The following is a 22,257-nucleotide window of genomic DNA, read 5'->3' on the forward strand; positions in this document are numbered from 1 at the left end:
TGCTCTGCAACAACATAGTAGAATGTAAAAAAAATAATATTAATATATATAAAAAAAGAAGATTGCTGCAGAGAGAGAGAGAACAAGAAAGAGGGAGAGGGAGAAGGAGAGGAGGAGAGAGAGAGAGAGAGAGAGAGCTGCAAGCAGTTGGTCTGAATATTGTGTACTCCCAAATTTCATATGTTGAAATTCTAATCTCCAAGATGATATTATTAGGAGCTGGGGCCTTCTGGAAGGTGATTAAATTATGAAGATGAAACCCTCATGAATGGGATTAATGCCCTTATAACATAGGCCCAAAGAAGTTCATTTGTAATCTCTAACCATATAGGGACACAGTGAGAAGGCACCATCTATGAACCAGGGACTGAGTCCTCATCAGACACCAAATCTTCTGGCACTTTGATCTTGGACTTCTCAGTCTCCAGAACTGTGAGAAATACATTTCTGTTGTTTCTAAGCTATCAAATCTGTGGTGTTTTGTTATGGCAGCTCCTGTGGACTAAGACAGAGAAAGAGAGAGAGAGAGAGAAAGGAGGAGGTTGGGTAGAGAAGGACAGGACTCTGGAGATCAGTAGAGAGGTCCCTTCAGGTCTTTGGCTGAGACTGGCCTGCATACATGTGTAAGAAAACTACTGAGGCCAAGAAGAACTACTGGAAAGATGTAGGCAGATTAATCCCCAAAGTTCAAGCAGCGCCAGGGATAATTTGTGTTCCCACTAACCAGAATGGAAGGACCTCCTAATACAGGGGGCATCAGGTTGAGTCCTCAGAAGGGCACCGCTTCAGTAGTGGGGTCAAATTACACCCAGACTAAAGGTTATTCTGGGTCAACACTACCAAGCTTAAAAAGCAGCCTCAGAATGATCAAATGGTTCCAAGTGACTAAACTGCATCCCAGAACAAAGCCCCCAGATACTTAAGGGAATATTAAAACTAACAAGTGCTAATAACAAAATAACTAAAACAGAACCTGACACACAATAGCATAAAACGGCTATTATAAATATACTCCACATGTTCATTAAAACAGCTGTAATAAATATGTTCAAGAAAGGAGAGGAAAGCATGATTATGATGAAGAGGAAAATGGAAGGTATGAAAAAAGACCAAACTTGAAATTCTAGAGATGAAAAATACGTTATCTGAGATGAAAAATACAGAACACAATGGATGATATTAACAGTTGATTAGACACTGTAGAAAAACATATGAGTGAATCTGAAGACATAGCAACAGAAACTATCCTAAATAAAACAGAAACAAACAAAAGACCGAAAAAAAAGCAAAAAAAGAACAGAGTGAGCTGTGGGAACATGTTATGCCACCTAAACATGCAGGTAATTGGAGTCCAGGAATAGTGGTGGTGGGCTGGGTGGGTAGACTGGGGAGGAGCTGGGGGAGGAAACGGGACAGAAAAAATAAAACCTTTAAAGAAATAATGGCCCCAAATTTCCAAATTTGAAGAAAACTGTAAACTCACGGTTCAATAAAACTCAATGTACCTTAAGCAGAAATCCTTGTATCCCTCAATAACAAAAGTTTTTGTAGAATGTTAGAATGTCAAAAGCTCACATGTGAAGTCTGAGAGGTGTTTGAACATCTCTCTTCACCCTAGTTAAACACACATGCCTAGCCCTTCAGCTAGACCTGGAAGGTCTAAAAAGTATCCATTAGTCACATAAAATCAGCACTCGAAATGTGGCTAGCACAATTGATGAAGTGAATTTTTCATTTCATTTAATTTTAGCTAAAATTTAAATTTAAAAACTGGTACTCAATTCATGAAAACTTTACATATGTTTGGAACAAGTGAATCTACTTTTCCAACTATAAAATTTATAAAGTCTATCTACAGACAAAGTATTTCTAATGGAAATTTGCATCTGATATGATATGTGCTCTAAGTGCAAAAATATACATTGGATTTCAAAGGCAGTTTATAAAAAAAGAATGGAAAATATCTCATTAATAATTTTATAGTGATTATGTATTAAAATATTATTTTAGTTGTATTGGATTAAATAAAATACATTATTAAAATCATTTCACCTGTTTCTTTTTATTTTTTCTAAATGTGGCTACTGAGAAATTAAAAATTTCCTGTGTGGCTCCCATTATATTTCTACTGGTTGGTTCTGGACAAGACCAACTCCTTGCTATGAAGGAGTGTATTGATAATGCATGATTTGAAGTGCTAAAATGCTGAAGAATTAAAAATAAAAACATTTTATAAAAGGTGATATTTTACCCAGAAAAGAAAGAAAAATACTTTGAAATAACTCATAATGCTGCACCTCTGTTGGCAAGAAAGAAGGCGTAAAAAACACATGAGATAACATTTGTAAAAGAAGATTATCTTTAGTTTAAAGGTATTCAAAAGAATAAAAAGTATTAATCAGACATCTAACAGTGTTTACAGCAAAGCATCCTTAGAATGGGAAAACTCTTGTTTGGAACTCTAAATTCTGAAATATTTGCTAAAAATTGCTTCCACTACTTTGCAGGAGCTCCTCAAAGATGGGCCTCAGTTTAGGCAGTGCTGGATAGAGCTAGTCTGTGGGTGATCTGTATTTTTTAATAAGTTTTTTCCAATATATCAGTTAGGTTTTTTCTTTCTTTTTTGGTTGTAAGAAACACATTCAAGATTTCAACATAACTTAAGAGATAAACTTGGGTTTACTCAAAGTGGTTTAGATAGTTCCAGAATTTAAGAAATGCTTAAAATGCAAATCTGTGGAAGGTCAGAAACCAGGGAGGTTCTGAAACTCAGGGTAGCCAGATCTTAAAGACTCCTTTTTCTGAGTAGAGAGCTGTAGGGAAAAGCAAGCTACCACCATGCCAAGCAAGCTGTTTTGCTCAAGAGTCAAATTTTAGAGCCCAAACATTTGATTGACCAAGCTCGGCTCATGTAACCAACTCTGGAGTCAGCCATCTGGACCCTCCCTCATAAACTGAGAAGCAGAAAGGGTTTGCTCAAGGCGATCCTACTGGAAGAAGGCGGAATGAATATTGGCCACCTAATCCCTAAAAATACTACCTAAAACAATAGATGTCCACTCAACAATTGAGAATAATTACATCTGAACTGCAGCATTTTCTCATTCTTGACAAATATAGTCTGAGCACTGACTTATTTAATAGAAATTGGAATAGCAAATAGATTATACACCACAATGGTGTGTGTCTTACTAAAACATAAATTGGACAATGTGTTAAAGTTAGCAAGCCTAGCAAGAAGAAAGAAAAAAATTATCCAAAGAAGCTAGGACTAATAAAGATATCTTAGTACCATTACATAACAGCCCTAGGGAATAATTGATGAAATGTTAGTCATTTTCTCTCCCATCTTTCCACTTCCTTTCTCCTATATCCTTAATTTAAGACAGACATTAATGTTTTCAGAGGAGAAAGTGGTTTATAAAATAGCTAAAATCCTCCTCTAACTTCAAATTCACTTTGCATCATTTGTTTCTTGGCTTACCAGAAGTTTTATTGCACTATGTACAAGACACTTGAGCTATTTTTCAGAAGAAAAATAGTTAGTATACATTAGAGGAATACAGGGCAAAGCAGTAAAGTTGTTATTGAGAAGAGAGATGTACAAACACTGAACAAGTAGCAATGCTTCTGACTGTGAATGATTCTCCTGAACATTTCTAATATTCACAGCCTATTGAAGGCAATATATACACTATTTATTTATGATATTAGGAGGATTGGGTGTTTCCTTTCAGCAGCCAGAAAATACTCCAGCTTCTCTATAGAGTGCTAAAAGGATGATGTGTGTGGTTGATTATTTCTGTTTTATATATATATAATATATATAATATATATATATGCATATTATATATAATATGTAATGTGTATATGTAATCTATATATGCTTAATACATATTCTATATACTTTGTCTATTAATACAATATGTGTGTCCTACACTCTTTTGAAAGTCTGCTTCTCCTTGTCCTCCATTACTTCCTTTATTTCCTTAATCATAACTCTTGCTTTTCTTCATCTTGTCTCATAAATGTGACTCTTTGCCACATTTTACATGATTTAGTTATTTGCTGTCTCTCCCTTCTATACTCTCTGTAGATCTTATTTTAAATTATAGCTTCAACTCTCATTTCTATAGGAATGCTTTAGCATTCATATGTAAGTTTATTCATGCAGTCAATCAATATTAAATACCTATTAAACCCTGAAATCTGAGCTAAGTATAAGGATTAAAGTTTAATAAAACATGGTTTTTGTCATGTGTATTTATAGCCATGACCTCTATCCCAAGCTCCAGTCAACTAGAAGTTAGAGGTTTCCTCTAGTTTTCCTCCTATCTCTTCAGTATCAATACCTTTGTCTTATAGTCTATTTTATCTAATATTGGTATAGCTGCTCAAGCTCTCTTTTGATTGAAGTTTGCATGGAATATCTTTTTCCATCTTTTTACTCTCAACCTATATCTGGGCCTAGATCTAAATCTCACAGACAGCATATAACTGGATCGTGCCTTTTTATCAATTCACCAATCTCTGCCTTTTAATTGGAAGCTCGATTCACTTACATGGAATGTAATTACTGTATCTGCCATTTTACTTTTTGTTTTCTATATGTTTGCTATAGTTTGAATTTTGTGTCCATCCAAATTGATGCTGAAACTTAATCCCCATTCTGGGGGTATTAAAAAATGGGACTTTTCTGCTTCATAGACTAGATAAGCTTAATTGTCCTATCTTCAAGTGCACTGATTCTTTCTCTGCTTGCTCAAATCTGCTGTTGAATTCCTCTAGGGAATTCTTCATTTCAGTTATTATATTTTTCAACTTTAGAATTTCTATTTAGTTCCTTTCTAGAGTTTCTTTTTATTAATGTTTTTTATTTGCTGAGAAATTGTCCTCATGCTTCCCTGTAGTTTTTTATAAATTATATGTTTTGGCTCTTTAAACAAATTTAAAATAGCTGATTTAAAGTCTTTGTCTAGTAAGTCCAACATTTGGTCTTCTACAAGTGCAATAAGTCCAACATTTGGTCTTCTACAAGTGCAATAAGTCCAACATTTGGTCTTCTACAAGTGCAATTTCTATTGATTGCTCCCCCCCATATGTATGGACCATACTTTCTTGTTTCTTTGTGTGTCTCATAACCTTTTGTTGAAAACAGGACATTTTGAATATTATATACTTGAATTTTATAACCCATCCTTTAGTGTTTGTTGTTGTCTCTTCTTGTTGTAATTTGTTTGTTTAGTGACTTCTATGAACTAATTTTGTAATGTCTGCACTATTTGTTGTGTGCCCCAGAATCTTTGTCCCATTCATGTCCAGCTAATAATTGAACAGAGACTTACTTAAGCACCTGGAACTAAAATATATTGTATAAAACAAAATATTATGTATAAAGTGGTGCATAATACTCTCCGCAATTTTTATGAATCACTAATAACAATATACATGATTCCTTAAAATTTCAGTAAGAGTCTTGTTGCCTTGAATGTGACATGTGCATAGTCTGCAGTACATGAGAAATGAGGCTTATATTTGGTTTATGCATTTCTCAGTTCATTAATTTGTTCATGTATCCATTCACCAAAGACTACTTGATGATAGTTGTTGTATTTAAGCATGACAGAGATCCTGTTCTTAGGTAGATCACAATCTAGCTGTATGACTCTGGAAAAATTACTTAACCTTCCTATGAGGCTTCAATTCTTTAATGGTATAGTAGAAATATTGTCAATCTCATTTGACTTTCAGAGTTTTCAGATGAGTGGTTATGGAAAATGTGGTACATCTACACAATGGAATACTACTCTGCTATAAAAAAGAATGAAATACTGCCATTTGCAACAACATGGATGGACCTAGAGAAAATTATATTAAGTAAAACTAGTCAGGCACAGAAAAAGAAATATCACATGTTCTCACTTATTTGTGGGAGCTAAAAATAAACAAATAAATACATGAATACACTGGGGGGAAGAGAAGAAGACACAACAATCACAATTCCTTGAAGTTGTTATGACAAATGAACAGATATGAGGTTGGGCGGGGAGAGGGAGGGGGGAGGGAGGTTTCGGTAATGGGCCACAATAATAAACCAAATTGTATATTGATAAAAAAAATAAAATTTAAAAATATATATTATTCTCAATCTCATTTGACTTTCATGAGAATTAAATGTGAATATGTATATAAAGTTAGTGCAATACAAAGTTAATGCTTAATAAATGCTTTATTTCTGCCCTTGTCTATTCTCAAGAAACAGAGGCACATTAAAGAACAACTATCACCATCTGTCATGTGCTATCTATATGCCAGCTGAGTGCAAAGGGTCTCATTCAATACTTTGTTTACTTTATAAAACATGGCTATGAAGTAGGTATTAATATAGTAGGTATTAATGAATTAATATAAGTAGCCATTAAAAATACAGACAATCCCTGACCTATAATGTTTCAACTTATGATTTTGATTTTATGATGGTGTGAAACTGTTGCAATTTCATGTACTTCGAATTTAGAACTTTGATCTTTTCTGTGCTAGCAATAGATGGTACATGGGATATTTAACACTTCATTATATAATAGGATTTGTGTTAGATGATTTAGCCCAACTCTAGGCTAATGTAAGTGTTCTGGCATGTTTAAGGTATGCTAGGCTGAGTTACGATGTTCAGTAGATTAAGTATATTAAATGCATTTTCGATTTGTAATATTTTCAACTTGTGATGAAGGGTTTATCAAGATGTAACTTCAAAGTAAGTCAAGGAGCACTGTGCAGTTGAAATTGGCTCACAGAGATAAAGCAACTTCCTGAGGCCACATAATTGCTAAATTAAGATTATGAATTTGAATTCTTTGAGTCCAATACCTATATCTTTAACCTCTTCCTTGCATCTCTGTTGGTACAAAATAACACAGGCATGACATCCGTAAGAAAACAATAGTTCCAGAGCAGTAGAACCCAAGAAAGGACATTTTCTTGTCTTTGGCTGTCGTGGACAACAGAGAGTCAGTAGGCCCAGCACAACAGAGGGATGGAATGTGAAAAGAGTAGGTGCTTTATACTGTAAAATTTAATTCTACCCTCTCTACTAGCATTTCTCCTAGAAGAAGGTTATTTTAATCTGGACAATGCAAAATTACATAGGCTTAAAACTGTGTAATGAGCTGCTGGGAAACTGGGCCAGATGGACAAAACTTTAAAAATTTTAATGAATTAATTATTTTTCTTCTGACAGTTTTTTAAAGAACATCCCTCCCTTTTGCAAGGACAAAAAGCAAACTCCAACCAAAATGATTATGTCAATAACTCCGAACACTGGTAACGAATGCTCCTCTCAGCATCTATTTGAAAAGTTAGGTGTTTTGTAGCTTAGCTTCTAATCAAGATCAAAGAGTTCAAGACCATATTTTAAATCTAAGGGTTTAAAAGAATTTGAACGGTTATTACTCTATTTGTCATTGTTGTTGTTTCCCTGAAGAGATTTGCTGGCCAGGTCTAGAGCACTCTAGCCAAAGGCTTCAGATGGCTGCAATGCTTGAAGTCACCCAGTCAGGGAACTAAAACTTGTGACACAAACACCCCTAGAAGACCCAGGACCATGAGATGCTTGTGAGCTCCTTCTTTCTTCTTCTCTTGAAATGTTTTGGTTTTGGATTATTTTAAAGGTATTTAGCAAAATAACAAAAATAAGATGTGGGTCAGGCTTGGGTGTAAGGAGAAGGAATATCATTGCTGAAACTTTGGGTTTCTAAAAGTATCGATACATAGATCAAAGTCCAAACTTAGAGCATGTTTACATACAGTTTGACGTAAGATTGACTAGATCCTAAAACCATGAACCTTGCCATGTAATTTGCCTGCCTGTTCATGGGCATCAGTTCTCAGAAATAAGCACAACAGTTCCCGCCCTCAAGAAGTCTAGCTGGAGGAAGAACAGGCACATAAAAAGAAAATCGTGGTGCAATGTGGTAAGTCTTGCGGTGCTGCTTGGAAGCCTTAGGCCGTCCTCCTGGGTGACCTGTCGCCTGAGTGGAGTCCCGAAGGAACCAGCCGGAGGAAGTAGGGGCTAAGGCAGGGAGGTGTGAAAGGGAATGCTGGTGTCCACCATGGCTGGAACGTGGGCTGCTAAGATGACACGTGGGGAGACACGAGGCTGGGGAGGTGCTAGGAGACAGATGGGGAAGGTCTTGACCATCCTCGTGTAGGAGTTTGGTTTATACTGAAGGTATTGAGTCCATGAGGGATTTTTAAGTGGTGACCAATTTACATTTCACCAAGTCCAATGTATCACAAACATAGAGAATAGAATAGAGAGGAGGCAAACGGAATAGCGGGAGACTCACTGAGAGGCTGTAGTGGTCATCGTGGCAGAAGATGACGAAAGGGTGACTTGAGAGCGAGGTAATGGGATTTCAGGAAGTCAAAGGGGAGGGAGTAGTTATAGCCACCCTCCAATTTCTGGTTTGGGCGGCTTAGCAGATGGTGGTGTCGTTCTCTATGAGGTGAGGGATTTTAGGAGGAACAGACCTGGGTGGCAGGAAGAAGATCAGTTTAGTTTGAACACAGAAGTTGAGGTGTATAGTGCAGGTTTATCACTACAGGGCTGGAGCGCAGAGGATAATCTATAGAAGGTCCGGAGTCTGCAGTCAGCGAAATACTTCTGTAGAGAGAATGGAGTGCAAGAGGGCTGGCTAGCGTCCAGTTAGTGGAGATTGCAACCGAGGAAGAGGAGGGGTTGGGTAAATAGCGGAAAATCCAGGAGGTTTTCTAGTTTCTATGATGTGCTTTGACAATATGCAAAAGTGTCCCATTTTCAGCTAGTCAAGTAGTAGCTTTCCATCTTCAAAATTCTTTGAACAAAGCGACTTTGCTCAGAATATCAAACTCCCCCTCCAAGGGAAGATATAGAATAAATACAAGGAATTTAATTTTTTCAAAATAAGGTGACAAAAAATTGTCAAATATAGCACTTAGAAAACTAACTGAAGTAAAAAAAAAATGAAGTAAAGAATAAGGCAAGTTTTTATAAGGGAATAGAGAATGTGGGATAATAAAAAGGGTAATACGGGGAGGAGTTCTGGTAAAGAATTATTAGACACATTTATTAGAAACAGACATATTTCAATGTTGCACATCTGGCTTCCTAGTGAAAAACAGATAAAATAATAGAAATGAATAAATTGAAAGTTTATTAAAATTCATCAATAGTTGACAATCTCTTTTAGAATTTTAGATATAAAAATAGCTAGGGCAAGGGTCAATTTCATGTTTCTACTCTATGAAGATAAGGGGAGAAATTCACCAAAATATCCTACGGTAAATGAAATACACTCCTATTTAGGTTATTTGAGATCTAGCTGTGATGAATACCCTGATTCAGCTTCAAAACTTTCTTAGATGAGGTTGTCACTTAAGATAAACCTCACTGGGGTATATCTCATTTAGGTCAGGAACCGGGCCCCTGGGATTTTCAATTTGTGGCATTCCTAACATCTCCCCTGGTGGTTTTTTCCTCTACAGAGCATGTTGTCAAGTGCTACCTCCCACCGTCGCCACTAGGCGGCGCTCTAAGCTCATAGACCGCGCGCCAACTCAACCCGGCTGTAGACATCTCCGTTTGTGCGAAATGGATGTTTGGATTTTATTAACTGAAACTTTAGAATTGAAAATGATTGTTTCCAAACGAGGCAACAAGACAGGCCATATCGTTTCACTGGGTCTAAGAGGTCTTTGGGAACCTCGCTTTTGCTTCGTTTCACTCTCCGGTTCATCATGGGGACCAGTAAGGCTAAGCTACCGGGTGACAATAATAACAAGGTTGCAGTGACACTTTAGAGGGTCCCCTCTTCCCCGCGTACAGGTGGCTGGGACTGTGGTAACTGGGAGATGCTTTGGTCTGCTGGGAGGTCTGCTTCTCGAAGATTTGCTAAGCCCCAACAGCTGTGCCCAGCCGAGCGCGCGAGAGCAGAGGGGACCTCCGTGACGCGCCGCCCCCGCAGGACGGGCTCCCACTCCCGCCCCCGTCCCGTGACGTCCGGGAGCAGCGCTCCCCGCTGCTGAGGTTGCAGGCGCTGTACTGAGGGCTCCACTGTCTCCACCGCATGTCACACTCACAGGGGGCCTCCCAGGTAAGCTTCTGTTGTCTTTGCTTTTATACATGAGGAAAGGAAAGTCCGGGCAGTGGCTAGAGATCGGGCTGTGTATTCGTTTTCTATTGCGGTATGACCAATTACCGCAAATGACACCAGTTTATTATCTTACGTTTTTGTAGGTGAGAAATTCAACACTGGTCTCATGGGGCTGAAATCAGCGAGCATGCTGGCAGCGCTGCATTCCCGAGGGAGAGTCTGTTGCTGGCCTGCATCAGATCTACAGGCCACCCACATTCGTTGGCTCATGGCCCCTTCCTCCATCTCCAAAGCCAGCCACGTGGCAGCTCTCCGACCCTTCTTATATGGGCATTATCACTCTATGACCATGGCCAGGAAATGTTCTCTGCTTTTAGGGACCTATAGGATTAAGTGGGGCCCACCCAGATAATCCAGGATAATCTCCCCATTTTAAGGCCCTTAACTTCATCACGGCTGGAGAGTCCCTTTTGCCCTGTAAGGCTACATATTCACAGGGTCTGGGGATTAGGACCTGGACACCTTTGGGGGACCATTATTCATTTTGTCATAAGCAATGAAGTTTGAATAGACACTTGTAGTCTATTTTCAAGAGTGGTGGTCAGTTCATGATGGTAAGACTCTGTTCAGTATTTAAATTTTACATTAATGTGGAGATTAGATGTAAGACTTAATTTTTGTTAATCATTAAAATATCTAAGCAATCTGTACAGTAACTTCTAGAAGCCTAGCTAAACATGATCATGCAAAATTTATTTATGAAACTCCTACTGTTTCTCAGGCATCATATTAGGTGATGACCATGCAATGGTAAAAGGATAAGGTCTTTTCCTTTAATACAGTTGAATAAAAAGAGTTGTGTAATTAAATAAGTGTAATGAAAAAGTAGTGGTGTTATGAGAGAAACTTACACTAAAGAAAGTTACACTGAGGGAGAGTTTAAAAATAATATTCAATTCTACAAATTCTAAACCAACCATCGAACCACTGAGCTTACTTGACACTTGCAGCTCCTGTGAAGGAGGACTAAATCTTCCCTAGAATGTAGTATGTCTACATCGAACGATCTTAACCTTTGGCTGCTCTTTTCTGTTCTGAAGGTTGGGAGTCCGTCTTGCCTGCAGACTGATAAGAGGGTGGAGGAGAGGGTTCATCTCGTTTGTCAACCCTGGGAAAGGGAAACAGCTCCTAGGTCAAGATTTATTCACTAACATGAGTCATGATCTACCCATGGTGTGCATCCCTGCGTTTGTACCTGTTGGGTCCTTGTTATTCACCTGAGGCTACTGCATGGCCATGGCGACCCACCTGCATTAGCTAGTTCAATCCTCTCCCAAGTTCTAGCACAGAGATGATGAGGAACACTTGGCTCACTCTCTACTGCTGAACCTGAAAAGCAGGGGCCACAGTCCTTCTTCTGGAACCTGTACTGGAAGTAGATGTGGATTCTGGGGACAAAAGTAAGTGGAGAGCTGGAAGGAGACAGACCTTTTTAAAGGGCTATGACTTCTTCAAGGGAGGATGTAAGATTTTATTTTATTCCACCTTCTCTCTATGTCTGATGGAGTTTCCAAACTAAATAGACATTTTATTCTGCTGACTTACCCTCTAACTCCGGACTTACTTCATCCTGTCCCCGGGTTTGGGGTGTAGCCGTAACACTTAAGGACATAGAGCTTGTTCCAGTGGGAACAGGGTGATTGTCCATTCAGAGGCGGTGGGGCCACTGCACGCATGAGTGACACTGGAGTGGGCAGCAGTGTTTTCTTCAGGGAGGTGCGTATGATGCCTGCAGCTACCTCAGGCTGGAGGTTGTTGAGTCTCGATGGATGGTATTAAAATGTCACTTGTGACCCTTCTTCACCAGTCTCCATCAACCTAAGTCCAAGAGGTAGAACTGGAACCTAGAATCAGGGACAAGACTGAGAGCTTTCCCTCCACTGTCTGTGGTGAAAACGTAATGCACAGTTAATGTTTGTGATCCATCATCCGGGAAAACTTTAAGTACACAACCAAACGCAGGAGAGATTTGTGTGAAATAAAGAAGGCTTAGGCTGAAAGCCAAAGAGACTCTTTTCCATAATGCTCTGTCACTCACTGTGCTCATGTTACATTTCTGGTTTGAAGTTTTGTCATAAAATGAGGGGTTTGGAGCAAAAGACATGGCAGTCTCCTTCAGGCATAGACATTCTGGGATTTGAATCTAGTGAGGTAGAGTCTGTTTGCAAACTGCTACCCTCCAACCACTGCAGGAGAACTTTACGAATCACAGTCGCTTCTGTGGGGATGGCAGTTCTGCTATGGAGGGGATTTGTGCCCTGAGGGTCAGAGTGGACCAGCTACTTTCCAAAGTACTTCTAGTTATGAGAGCACCAAGGTCTCTATTATTTGTGAGTAGATTATGAAGTATTAATTGACTGGGATCTAAGGGACCCAAATACCCTATTTTTAAATGTTATTTCTAAGATTGGTCACAATCTGGTCCTATGCAACAAATATGTATTGAACCCCTGCCATGTGTAAACCAGCACTGGGGCGTGATAAACAGTGAAGGGGTGCTTAGGGTCTGCTTTGGTGAATGGACTGAAGACTAAAGAGTACAACCTAGTGTGGTAAGTGTTCTGTGACAGGAAGGCACAAGTCGCTATGGTTCTAACTTCTTGGGCATTCTGGTGGGAACAGCAGAGCTGGAACATACCATGTCCTGATCTTAGGGCTCATAGTGGGGATTGATTGGAAGAGATTGGAGAAGTAGCTGGGTCATAAAAGGTTCATTGCAGCAAATTATTATCATGTAGCTGAAAATAAAAGACAGTTCTAAATGTCTTTTATTTATGTCTTCCAGCACATACAGTCCAAGTCTTATTTTGAACAAAAGTTGTTTACATTTAATAAAAATAATTTTTCCAAGACCCTACTCAATAAATTGTTGATCAAGTATTTGAAGGACAGAGGTCTGATGCATACCAAACTGTAAAGCTCCCAGACTGAGTGCCCTCCTGCTTTTGTCTGGCTCATCAGCTTTATCGGCCATATTCAACTAACTGACTGTCTTTTCTCTCAGATCCTTGAGTCCATGTGCTGTTGTAACTTTTTTCTTCTACCATGTCTGCTTTAATTAATTCAACTGAAGGCAAATTCTTCCCTCTTCCTCTGTTTTCTAACTCCTGTCCAGCTACCGCAGGAAAATTTTCATTATATTTTAAGCAAAAGCACAGCCCTTATTTTGATAAATGAGCATAAAATTAAGGCTAGTGATTGATAGACTTATGCCAAACAAACAAACAAACAAACAAACAAAAACCCCAAAATGCAGTGCCACCTTTTTGTAAACCCTTGTGTGGCAGATCATGATATAAGATGACATGCCCTCATACGGCAGTAGGTGGGCCCTTTAGGGCTGATATGTCTTCAGCTTAATGATGCAGAAGTCAGGGAAGGAGCCTGTGGTTTCTTTGCTCCCATGACCTGATACACTCATTGCCCCAGGCGCACTGTGTGAACTGCCGAACCTGAGGTCAGCCTCGGTGAGGAACCAAGGAGGATTTGGGAAGCTCTCTCCTCCCTTACGTAAATCTTTCGCCCTGTATATTGACCTGTTTAGTTAAGGGGGTCAGAGTTGTCAATTTTCAGCATTCTTTAAACTTGTATCAGCTCTTTGTGTTTGGCTTAGCTTACTCTGCAATCTCCCATTAGATTCTTTACAAAAGTCTCCAATTACCTTTCATCTCTAATTCAATGCTTCCCCTCAAGCCCTATGTGTCCAGATAATATCTGTTATTTCATTATTCTTGTTTAATTACTAGTTCAAAGCCATTTTGTTCTATTGCAGTCATTACACAAATTTCTAGTATTTTATGGATTAAAAGGACATTTTAAGTTTAGTTTGATAAACCACTATTTATCAAATATGTCACTTGGAAATGCAGTTAGAACAAAAGCCATTTGTAAGCTGGATAGACCCTATTCTAGCTTTCTGTAAAATTAAAATGCAGCATGAATGACTGGAATAACATGATCAGGTCATGCATGACATTAGGTCTGTATACCAACGTCAGTTTAATAAAGTATTTCTACTGTATTTTAGGTTTACAGATAAACTCTTGTGAGTGGCCAATGATGATTGTATTTAGTGCAGAGTTTATGTGTCACATTTTACCCATTCAGAGTGCCTACTAGGTGGACAGACTGGGTGTATTTGTCCATTTTCTGTAGCATATAACAGAATACCTGAAACTGAGTAATGTAGAAAGAAATGAAATTTTTTTCTTACAGCTTGGAGTCTGGGGAGTCCAAGGCCCAGCGAACACATGTGGTGGGAGCCTTCTTTTTGGTGGTGACTCTACAGCAATGCAGGGTATTATATGATGAAGATGACACGAGTCACAGAGAGCTGACCTCTTCACTCGCTCTCCTTATAAAGCCATCAGAACCGCGCCCATGACAACCATCAACCCATTACTCCACAATGAATCAATCCATTCACTGAAGGACAAGGGCACAGTCCTTGAGATCCAGTCGCCTCTTAAAGGTCCCACGTTCCACCACCATATTGGGCGTTAAGTTCCAACAAGAGCTTGGGAGGACATTCAGACCACAGCACTGGGCTTAGCGTTTTCATACTTCATTTAGGCCACAATGATGCTATAGTTTATGTGGCATTATCTCTCTTTTACAGGAGACAGACATATGAGGAATTTGCATATAGTAGATGGTGGGGTTATATTTATATATATATATATATTTATTAGTTTAAAATAGTTTTTAAAAATTACAAAGTAATACATGCTTATTGTAGGAAATTGAGAGAATACAGGAGGTTCATGAAAAGAAGACGATAAAATTCCTTCATAATTCCAAGTACAGATATGTAGAGATAACCACAGTTATTATTTTTATTGTATTTCTTCTTTTTCTATACAAATGCATAAATGCATACCTTTTCACTTATAGAAGTGAAATCATACTATTCTGTAACTTGCTTCTTTCAATTAGTGGTATATCATTAACATCTTTAATATTCTTCTGCAACATCACTGAGTATAAAAGAGTCCATTTTGTTATAAACCATAAAATTATTAACAAATCCTTTAAATACTGGAAACTTTAGTTGAAGTATTTGTGATAAATGTGATACATATCTTTTGAGCTAAATATTTACACCTCACATATATGTCACTAATTTAAGTTCATAGGCATGTAATTGCTGGGTTGAAGGCTATGAATATTTTTAATTATTCTTCAGTCAGGATGACTAATATCCAAAATACTGAGAATGATAAGTGCTGAAGAGGTTGCAGAGAAAAAGGAACTCTCATACACTGTTGGTGGGACTACAAAATGGTGCAGCCTTTATGGAAAATAGTATGGAGGTTCCTCAGATAATTACAGATAGATCTATCATATGACCCAGATATTCCACTGCTAGGAATATACCCAGATGAATGGAAATCATCATTCCGAAGGGATACCTGTACTCCAATGGTTATTTCAGCACTATTTACAATAGCTAAGAGTTGGAACCAACCCAAATGTCCATTGTCAGATGAGTGGATACGGAAACTATGGTATATCTACATAATGGAATACTACTCTGCTATAAAAAAGAATGAAATACTACCATTCACAGCAACATGGATGGACTTAGAGAAAATTATATTAAGTGGAAACAAGTCAGGCACAGAAAGAGAAATACCACACGTTCTCACTTATTTGTGGGAGCTAAAAATAAATAAATAAATAAATAAACACACAAACAAATAAAGGGTGGAGGGGAGAAGACACAACAACCACAACAATTCCTTGAACTTTTTAAGACAAGTGAACAGATATGATGTAGGGGGGGGGAGAGTGAGGGGGGAAGAGGAATGGGTAAAGGGTCATGAAAATCAACTACAATGTATATTGAGAAGTTAAAATTTAAAAAAATTCTTAATTATTCTGTTGTGAGCATCATGTATTGCACACGAGTATTGATGTTTAACTCTGTGCCCCACAGATAGGTATAATCAACTTTGTTACAATAAAAACAAATACATAAATAAAAAATGATTTTGCTATATGTTGCTAAATCAGCTCTAGAAATATTATTATTCTTACGTCAATTCACACTCCTACCAGCAGTGTTCATTTCCAAAAACTCTAGTGAAAAGTTTTTTTAAAAAAATCTTGCCCATATATTGCCTTCTGATAGTTGCAATTGTATTTCTTTGATTAGAAGTAGGATCAAACTTTTTTTCATTTTATTGTCTCTTTGAAGTTCTTAAACTTTGCTTTAAATATTAAATATTATTAAAATAAGGAAAGAACAAAGATGGAACTTTGTGATATTATGCTATTGTTGTGTATTTCTTCAAAAGGAAAAAAAAAATAAAACCTTCTGTGAAAAATTACTTATGGAATGAAAAACAGATTAACCGGATGAGACACCTGGGCCCATCAGGCATAACTACAACATTTGTCACCATGGAGTCATGCATTTCTGGTCTTCTTTATTTTAGTACTGCTAAAATATGAGTCCCTAGTATCTTCTAGACCACTGTACTATGGGCGAGCGATATGAAGAAGAGGGGTAATACTTCCTAATTAATCTGACTTCAGTTCTGTAAAGCAGTCTCCTCCCCTGAATTTTTGACTATTGTATCTAACTGTCCACTGGAGAGCTCCACCCAGATTGTCCATATTATTTCAAATCCAGCATGTTCTAAACTGAATCTACCTGTACCTGAATCTACCCTCTGTCTTCCTGAACCTCCTCCTCTCTCTGTAAGTCTCTTCCTCAGTTAGTAGCATGATAACCTACCCATTAAGTATCAAGTATCGATCCCCAAGACTTAACTGTTCTTTCCCCCCCTTTTTTTTTTTTGCTATTGTACTCTATTTTCTCTAAAACTTCCTCAATTTAGGCTTTTATAATCTTAATTATTCAATAATGATTTTGGGGCATTCACTATGTGCCAGATCCTCTTCTAAGCAGAGGGGGAAGGAGGGATTAAAGGAAAATAAACAAATCCCTGCCTTTTGAGGGAAGGTCTGGGGAGGCGAGCAGGTGAAACAAATAATAATAAAGTAAATAAGAAATCTGATATTGAGTAATGGTTTTGAAGACTATTTTAGCTTGTCTGAAGAGGAGAAATTTAACCTAAGACTTGAAGAGAAGGAGCCAGCCAGTGAGGAGTCTGGGAATAGCATTCTAGACAGGGAATATGGCGAGGCTGGGAGGCAGGAGAGCCCGACAGACTCAAGGAGCAGAAAGGCAGCCACAGGGGCTGGCATTAGAAGGGAGAAGTTGGCAGAGGGGAGACCACGTTTGGAGGCCATGTAAAGAAATCTGAATTTCATAATATCTTAAGTGCAATGGGAAATCTTTGAAAGTTTTTAGGTAGAGAAAAAACATGATGCAATTTAGGTTCTTCAAAAAGAACACTGTGGATACTGTAAGAAAATGGATTATAGTAGGGACAAAGGTGGAGGCAGAGATATCAGTTGAACGACTATTGTAGTGGTTCATTTGGGATATTTCGTAGATTTGGACCAGGGTAGTGGCAGTGGAGATGAGAACTGCAAAGACTCAAGCTATGAGGTAAATCGTCCCCACAACCCCAACCCTGGCATACATACTGTGAAGGTTAATTCTAGATGTCAACTTGATTAGATTAAGGAATGCCCAAAAACCTGGTAAAGCTATCTTTTTAGGTGTGTCTGTGAGGGTGTTTCCAGCCGAGGTTAGCAAAAGAGTCTGAGTGGACTGGGTGGGAAAGACCTGAACTCAATGGGAGCGGGAACCATCCAATCCACTGACGGCCTAGAGAGAACAAAAACCAGAGAAAAAAGGTGACTCTCTCTTTTTCTGCTGGAGCTGGGATACACTCTTCTCCCTTGTCCGTGGACATCAGATCTTGAGACTTTTCAGCTTTTGGTTTCTAAGACTTAACACCAAGGATACCATCAGCTTCCCTGGGTTTGAGGCCTTCGGAGTTGGACTGAGCCATGCTTCCAGCATCCAGTTTGCAGATGGCCTATCATGAGATTTTTCTTCAAAATTGTTTGAGCTAATTCCCCTAATAAATCCCCCTCATATGTTTATAACATATCTTATTGATTCTGTCTTTCTGGAAAACCCTAATATACATACCTAATTGACCTGACAAAGTTTTCCATCTTCTCTATAAAATATGCTGGCTGACACTCATGGTGTCAAATGACCTAGTTTTCTCTAGAAATTATATTTTGCACTTCTATTTTATTGATTCATATACTGTTAATAAACATATTTAGAATTTAATTTTGAAAACAGCTAGTACACACAAATTTGGAAACAAAACTAATTATAGGCAAGATAGCAGTACAAAACTGGAAAAAAAAAAAAAAAAACACAAAAAAACCCCAGTAAAAATTGAACTTTCTGTTACAGATTCTTTCACATGTGTCTCGAGTTTTCATTCTACAGAACCAAAGCTGATAATCAGAAAATGCATTAAGGGTATGACTTACCAAAAGAGATAACCAGAAACTCTCATTGGTGAAACTGTTCTTAAAGAATGACCTGCAACCTCTATCAGAATATTGGCAAATGAATATACACTTATGTACATTAAGTTAAAATGTTTAAGGTTTATATCATGGTTTGTGTGTTCCTCTTTGACCCATCACACCAGGTATGTGGGCTTCTACCGAATTTTGGAGGTAGAATTGATGTGCCAGATGAGGAAAAGGAATTATAATAATGACAGTTGTCACTTGTGTAGCTAAAGCTGATCCTTCTGCTTGGTGTGCCCTACTTCTACTCCACTTCTAAGAGGCAGCTGAAGAGTGCTAGACTTCTACCTCTTGACAGTCTGAGTCCTCCTTTCCGGCCCTCACATCCCCACAATTCACCACAAATACCTCTATGGCCACATTTACCACAATACTGCACAGTCACTTACATGGTTTGCTGAAAGGAGTCTCAGAAGTTAAGTCAGCTTTGATATGTCTAACAGACGTTTCTCTCCCCTTTCAGCTTTCAAAAGAGAAACAACTTTTTTCCTTTTTCTTTGCTAGCAAAATGTAAACTATTGTCCCAGACAGATGCCTCTTCTTTCATACAGATCAGTCTGTATAAAATGCCCTAACACACTGAACCCTATGAAAGAATTGTATGTTTCTTAATATAGTTGCCTCTCCCGATCTGTGGGCTTCACATCCACAATTTCAACTAACTGCAGATGGAAAATATTTGTTTAAAAAATCCAATAAAAAATAATAGAAATAAAAAATGCAGTATAGCAACTAGTCACAAGGTATTTACATTGTCTTAGGTATTAAAGCTATGAGACTAAATGACACCAAAGTCAGAGGTAGGGTCTGGCTGGGGTGGGGGGAGGCCCCGATAGTCATCCTCTACCCGCCCAGTCATCTTATCAGGTTCTTGACTCCACCACAGGAAAGAATTCAAGAGCAGATTCATGGTAGAAAGTGAGAACTAGTTTAATAGAACAGAGAGGAAATACAAGTTCCATAGAGACAGTGTGGCCTAGGTCCAGAGACTGAGCCGGGCCCACACCAACTGTAACACAAAAGTCAGTTCAGTGCAGACATCAAGTCGAACTCAAAAGCAAGAGATGCATCAGTTCGGTACAGAGCGCAGGCTGGCTCAAGAGAGTGAGCAGCTGTTGGGTGGCAGCTACCTTCCTGGCACAGATGGTTGCTACACCTAATGGCGACTGCTTGTTCCCTTCTTTGTTCTTCACGCATGTTCAGGATGGCGCCTGGAGGATGTAAAGGGGAGTGACTATGGTGTTGGGTAAAACCTCACCCCATTTATGGGGCTTAGCATCATTGGTGCAAAGAGCCTTCCAGGCTCGTGGACACTTCATGATCTTTACTATAAACACAGGCAGGAGCCATGCATGCACGCATGACCTACAGGGTGATGGGCTTTTTAGCTGGAGACCCCCACCAGAATCCCCCGCCCATTTAGCCCATTTATGCATAAATATGTAGGCTTTGAGTTGAATAAATGGAACTGCTTGACAGAACCCCCACTGCGTCTGAGTGTTCCTTTGCAAGCCGGGTTGGGGCCAGTGGCTGCACTTACCTATCTCCTGAGCTCTCCCGCCCCACTCCCTCTTGCACGGGGAGGAGGAGGCAGGGAGTAATCTTCGGCCTCGTTCCCTTGAGCCGAGCGTGGTTTAGCTACTTGTCGGAGCACCGGCCCGGACGCCGACTCCCCCCCCACCCCGACAAGCGGCCACCTGCTGAAGGTAAGTTCCATACAAAGTAAAGCCCACACCCCTCAGCCAGGGAAGCGCAGGCTGCCTCAAGGAGAGGAAGCAATGACCCTGCCTTCATTCGGGATTCGGCGTCTATGGTTTCTTTACCTAAGGAATATTCAGTCAAAGGGGTGGCTCCCAGTGATGGAACATTAGTCTTGGACATGCTGAGTCTGTCTCTTCCCAGAGCGTGTTCATTGGTCAGACCCTATGGCATGCACAAAGCACATTCAAGAATGTCCTGTGCTCTCTCCTGAGCATGCCCAGCCACTGGATTTGTTTAAGCCAGTACCTTGTCATCTCATTTTCCCCATGTTGGTGCTAAAAATAAGTCTAACTGGCAACTGTTACTTTCCTCCAGGGAGGAACCCAGAGGAGGGGGCCTGAGACTTCAGGGAGTGGCTGGAAAGCCAGAGGCGTGTCCTGAAACCCAAACCCAGGGAAACTGAACACCTCCTGTGTCAACATCATCAAATGGTGACTGTGAATGTAAAAGAGAAGTCCCAGGACAGAAACCAGACGAAAGAAGGTGAGTAGGGATTCCTACAGCGGAGTGACATCTGAGTTGGATCTTCAAGATTGGGTAGAATTTGATCAGTAAGTGATGAAAGATGACGTGTTAGAAGAACAAAAAAGCAGAACACAGGCGTGAGTGCAGTTGGGTGGGGTCTGGGCCCGTGGGTGCAGTTAGGTGTGGGATGGGCCTGTGGATACATTCTCGTGGGGGTGGGCCCTTGGGTGCAGTTGGGTGATGGCTGGGCACTTGTGTGCATTTGTATTGGGGCTGGGCCCACTGGCGCATGTTTCTGGGGGCAGGGCCCTTGGGTGCAGTTCGGGGGCCTGGGCCTGTTTGTACACTTGGTGGGGCCTGGGTTGGTGGGTGCACTGTGTTGGGTCTGGGCCTGTGGTTGAACTTAGGTTTGGCCTGGGCCCGTGGTTGCAGCCAGTGGCAAGGTGGGCCCAGGGCTGTAGTTGGGTTGGGGATGGGCATGTGTGTGCACTTTGGTGGGGGCTGAACCTGTGGCTAATTTGTGGGGGCTGGGTTTGTGCATGCAGTTGGGCGGGGGTTGGGCCTGTGGGCGCATTTGGGTGGTGCTGGACACTTGGGTGCAGTTGATGGGCCTGGGCCAGTGGATACGGTTTGGTGGGGGCTGGGCCCATGGATGCACTTTTCTGAGGGCTGGGCTAGTAGCTGTAGTTGGGTGGGGATGGGCCAGTGGTAGTACTTTGGTGGGGGTGGGCCCATGGTAGTGCTTTGGGGGGTGCAGGGCCCGTGTGTGTGCTTTGAGGAGAGCTGTGCATGTAGTTGAGTGGGGGCTGGGCCTGTGGGTGCAGTTGGGTGGGGGCTGTGCCCATGGTTGCACTTTTGTGAAGGCTAGGCCGGTGGTAGTGTTTTGGTGGGGGCTGGGGCCATGGCAGGGCTTTGGGGGAGGGCAGAGCCTGTGTGTGTTCTTGGAGGGCAGCTGGACATGTGGGTACAGTTGGGGGAGCTGGATCCATGGGTGCAGTTGTGGGGGATTGGACCCACAGGTGTATGTTTGTGGGGGCTGGCACGTGGGTACAGTTGGGTGGGAACTGGCCCCCTGCCCGCACTGTGGGGGTGTTTTGTGGGGCACTGGCCCCGTGGATGCCGATGGGTTGGGCTGTGCCCTTGCATGCTTTTGAGTAGGGCCTGGACCTGTTGGTGCAGTTGGGTGAGGGATGGGCCCGTGGTTATACTTTTGTGGGCCTTGGTTCCTGGGTGTACTTTTAGGGGTTGGGTCTGTGGGGGTCGTTGGTCAGGGGCTGGGCCCATGGGTGCTTTTGGGGGAGAGATGTGCCAGAGTGTTGCTTTGATCCTCATGGATTTGTCACCCCACTTCCCCTGGGTGACG

This window comes from Cynocephalus volans, chromosome 15 (genome assembly GCF_027409185.1).
Source record: "Cynocephalus volans isolate mCynVol1 chromosome 15, mCynVol1.pri, whole genome shotgun sequence".
In the NCBI taxonomy this organism is placed as follows: domain Eukaryota; kingdom Metazoa; phylum Chordata; class Mammalia; order Dermoptera; family Cynocephalidae; genus Cynocephalus; species Cynocephalus volans.